Here is a 5,120-nt window from a genome sequence, read left to right as displayed (position 1 = left end):
TTACTCAATTCTTCAAACTTTTTGTTATACTTCTCATCCATTTCTATAAAGGTGTTTTTTACATATTGTTTAAGGGACTCTATTGCTTTCATAAAGTCGATTTTTTCCACTTCTTCTGTGTTAGGGTGCTCAAGACCTTCTGTTGTAAGATCATTGGGTTCTGGTGCTTTCATGTTGTTTTTCAGCTTATTGGGTGAATTTTTGCCTTGGCGCCTGCCCATCTCCTCCTATTGCTGCTCTCTAATTGATCTTTTAAAATCAGATCAGGTTTCCCTGCTGGCCAGAGGCTTCTCTTGCAAAATGCCCTCGTTCTGTTTCCTGGCTTCTGCCAGGGGCCAAGATCCCTCTCACCCCTCAGATGGGTCTTCAGGAAAAGAACCAGGTTCCCTGTTTGCCAGGAACCTCGCCAACCAAAGGCCTACCTCTTTGATTTAACTGTCCTGGGGCGATCTGCTCTCAGTGTTGCGCTGGTCCCTGCTGCCTGTGTTGCCTGCCACTGTGTCAGTACCCGCCGGTCAGGCCCGCGCCAGCTGCGTTGCCCGTGGGTCGGTTCTGCCCGCCCACCGCCGCCGTGCTTAGGGTCCGCCTCTGCTGTAATTCTTACTTTCTTTCTTCCTAATTAACAAGTGTCATTTTGGAGAGTTGGTAGTAATCTAGGAATAAACATACTTTAAAAAGATAAGTTCCCAAATTAGTGTTTTCACATTTAATTTTTAGAACAGTCTTGAATTTCTTGTATTTATTGAGTTCAAATAACTTCATAAAGACTGCAGCCTATTTTGATGCTTTGCATAAATTTCATCATCTTAGAGGGAAAGAAAATCTCTTTCTGTTGTTACATTTTTTTTATTTAATAGTTATTTGGATAAAGGTCTTTGTTCGAATTTATCTTGAATTAATTAAATCTGTATTGAACATATATTCATTTATTTTAAAAGCCATAAAGTGAAACATGTTTGGATATGAATACTGTAAATGTAGAGTTTAGCAATTATTGCTCTGCAAACGTGCTGAAGTTGGACACACTCCAGGTCTAGCAAATTAACAATCCACATGAAGCAAGAAGGAAATCCTTTTCAACATACCTCAGCTGCCGGTGTTGTTTCAAACTTCTAGAATCTTACCCCAGACAATTTATTTTAGACATATTAAGTACAGTACTCTGGAAAAAACTTTCCTGGTGACATAAACACAATAAATCTCAAGGTGTGAATACAAATTTCCTGGTGACAATGATCACAATAAAGTTTATTTTGTCCTCATCAATACTCTCTTGCAAAATATATGTAACCTTTTTCAAAGAATGGTTTCTATTGACTAGGAAACTATGCTCAGGATAAAGGAAGGAGGAGTTTTGAGAAAACATAAGGGTCTGGGAGATTTTGCAGTGGCCTGTTTCTGAGCTAGCACAGATCACCAGGTTATTAATTACAACTATTGTCAGCTTTCAGGTTGGAAATATGTATGCATACCTTCCATTGAAGGGACAACCATGCATGAATAACATTCTTGGTTTCCTTTGTGTTTATCTGTCAGCACAAGGATCTCTTACCCTCTAAACAAACATAGTGTATTAGTACTTTTCTATAGATGTCATAGAATACCTTGACCATAGCAATTTATAAAAGAAAGAGTTTATTTGGTTTTCAGTTAGAGAGGGCTAAGAATACATCATTGTGGAGAATTTTGGTAACAAGAAGCAGATTAATGTGGGCTTCCCCTGTGTATGCTATGAGTATGTTTTGTTAATATACTGGTTAATAATATAATATATTATTGGTTATAATATAATATAATATATTGGTTAATAAATAAGCTGCTTCAGCTTATAGCAGGGCAGAATATAGCCAGGCTGGAAGAGGTATTGTAAGACAGTAGACAGAGTTGTTGAGACACCATGTAACTGCTGAAACAAAATAGATGCCCAGAACCTTTACCAGTAAGCCACAGCCTCATGGTAACACACAGATGAATAGAAATGGGTTAACTCAAGATGTAAGAGCTAGCTAGAAATATGCCTGAGTCATTGGTCAAGCAATATTGCAATTAATAAAGTTTCTGTGTGATGATTTGGGTTTGAGCAGTTGGGGAATGAGTGAGCAGTCTGTGCCTACATCAGACAAAGAAGCTGGAACAGTAGCTGAGAACTCAGACCTTAAAATGTAAATAGGAAAGAGAGAGAGACAGAGACAGAGACAAAGACAGAGAGACAGGGGCAGAGAGAGACAGAGAGAGATTTTGTAGTGTCTCTATTTTTTCCCTCAGAAACATTTTTCACATATTTCCTGCAAGAAATGTGCTGACCAATAATTTCCAGTTGTGATTGTGTTATGAGTATGTTCAAATTTTATAAGGAAGCAGATGCTTAAAAATCAAAATATACAGACCTGGCATTCTGTGTTTGATCTCTGTCTAATTTCAATCCATGCACAAAGCCAAAGCTGATTACAGAAAGCAAAGTTGCAGAGTCAGATAATTGAAGAGGTTTTGTGAGGTGCAAAAAAGACATGCTGAAAGGATCTAAGCATAAGCACAATCAATACAAACTGAACAACTAAGGCGTTATTGAGAGAAATCTGATAGACATGGACATAGGTTAATGCTGATTTAGTGAAACTTTTAGGTTAAATTCAATGACAAGAACAATGGGCAATATCTAGAACTGGAGAAAATCAGAGATCAGAAAAGAATTACAAATTCAAAAAGATGTCTCCTTGATGTGAACAGAAACATGAAGATGACTTCTGTCATTTGTTGACACATGTATTATGGTAAATCAGTAGTCAGCTATAAACTAAGCTTTTCACTATGTATTTTGGTTATTATTTGCTTATAGGTGGAAGTATCTATGCTACATGACACTGAGTAAGCAATCTTTAATGGCCATTATTCATGCCATTAAGAGTTCAGAACAATACAGATCCTAGTATTCATAAATGTGGAATTAATAATCCTTATTTGGAACTTCATTTGGTACACCTGTCAAGATTCACATTATTATTTCAGCAGTGTATATTCTTTATAATCAACTACTCATCACTTTTAAGTTTAGTAGTTTTCAATCTCTGTTAATCAGGGTTTCAGCTAGATGGTGGTGGTGCATGTCTTTAATCCCAACACTTTTCAGGCAGAGGCAGGTGAATATCTTTGAGTTCAAGGCCAGCCTGGTCAACAAAGAAAGTTCCAATGACAGCAAGAGCTACACAAAGAAACTTTGTCTCAAAAAAACAAAAACAATTTTTTTAAAACAAATTTCAGAGTTTAATTTTCTTTGCCTGAAAATTTAATATATGAATTATCTGTATATGTTTGTATATGTACCCTATTCTAATATAGCATCTAATTTAAATTCAGTGTCTCATTATTTGAGTTGCAAAGTCTAAGCTTAAGGAAAAAGTGAACTACTGTAAGTTTCAGTGTATTCAAGTATTTGACAACATGCAAGTAGCATCAATCATAACAAACAGTATATATACAAACTTAAGTTTGTGTTAAGAGCCACAATTGATGTCTTAAGTTAGGTTTCTTATTACCATGATAAGATACCATTTCTGAAATTAAACTGGAGAGGAAATGGTTAATTTCATCTTAAACATCTCAGATCACACTAAGGGAAGTCAGGGCAGGGACTCAAGGAAGGAAACTGGAGGCCAGAATTGAAGCAGGAATCACAGAAGAATGAAGCTTACTTGATTGTTTTCATATGCATATTAAATGACACTATGAATGACTGACACTATGCATAGTGGAATGAATATTTCCCCATCAATCTTTAATTAAGAAAATGCTTCCCCGGTTTGCCTACAGGCCAATCTGATGTGGAGTATTTTCTCAATAGGTATCCCTTTTCTTAAGATATATATAGCTTTGCAAAATTGAATGTCATGAAAAAGTTTATTATTTTTATGTGGTCAGAGAAATAGTGAATATAACATAATCAGTATAGAACTGGTAACTAAATAATGGCCAACCCAACTAAACATATAAATTTTTTTCTTAGAAATTCTGGATTTATCCCTAGGTGTTTATTTTCCTATAAAGATTTTTTTACATATTTGGGTGTACATAATTTTTTTCATTTTTTTATAATTTTTATATTTTTTGAATTTTACAAGTGATAGTCTTATACAGCCTATGCTGGTCTTGAACTCAGTATGTAGCCAAGGATAACTTTGAACTCAAGTTCCTCCTCACTCTATGTTCCAAGTATAGGAATGGCATGTGTATACCATTACTTTCAGATTCTTTAGAATTTTGAAAACTAGAAAAGTAAAGGAATGTTAGTACAATAAAATGTTTATAGTTAATAGAAAAACTATGATTCTAGAATATTATAGTTACAATTAGATATTTATAACCCCCTTTAGAAGACTTACATGTTCATTTACACACACGTACACACACACACACACACATTTTGGATTTAGTTGTTTCAGGTTTCAGAAATATCTCTAGGGTCTAGAACTTAGGATATTTTAGAAAACACCATAAGATATTCCAAATTTGTTCTAGGGTCAGTAGCAAACTTATGTTCATTGTTTTTTTTTTTTTTTTTTTTTTTTTTTTTTTGAGGTACAGTACTCAAATTCTAGAATCTTACATTTCAGAACTTGAAAAGTAGAATATGAACATTTGTTGAAAGACCAGGGTCTAAAAAAATAGAAGTACTTCCATTTATGTATATTATTAATAAATCAGTTGACATTAAAATACCATGTCATCAGATGGTACTGTAATCATGGTCAAAAGTCCATGGTTAGGAAGATCATTCCTAGGATAGAAAGTTATTGATATTTTATTAAATGGCCATGCTGTCAAATCATTTATGAGGTGCAGTGAATGACACGTCTTTCATAGGTTTATGAATGTGAATATGAACTCCCAATCAAGGCATAAAGAACATCATGGAGGAGGAGGTATAAGAAAATATCTAAGAGCTAGAATATGATGAAAAATGATGTAAAGTGCTATATTATGAACAGAGCATAGGCATTGCATTCATGAGCTCTCAACAGCTGTGGTGACTTACACAAGATCTAGCCTGTTAGAAATTAGAACATGGGTGGGGAAGGGCTCATTACGACCAATCCGTAGTTCAGTAGCTCTCTGTAGTTTGAAGC

The sequence above is a fragment of the Alexandromys fortis genome, unplaced genomic scaffold (assembly GCF_014885135.2).
Source record: "Alexandromys fortis isolate MF-2015 unplaced genomic scaffold, M_Fortis_MF-2015_v1.1 scaffold_180, whole genome shotgun sequence".
Taxonomy (NCBI): Eukaryota; Metazoa; Chordata; class Mammalia; order Rodentia; family Cricetidae; genus Alexandromys; species Alexandromys fortis.
This window is presented reverse-complemented; position numbering follows the sequence as displayed.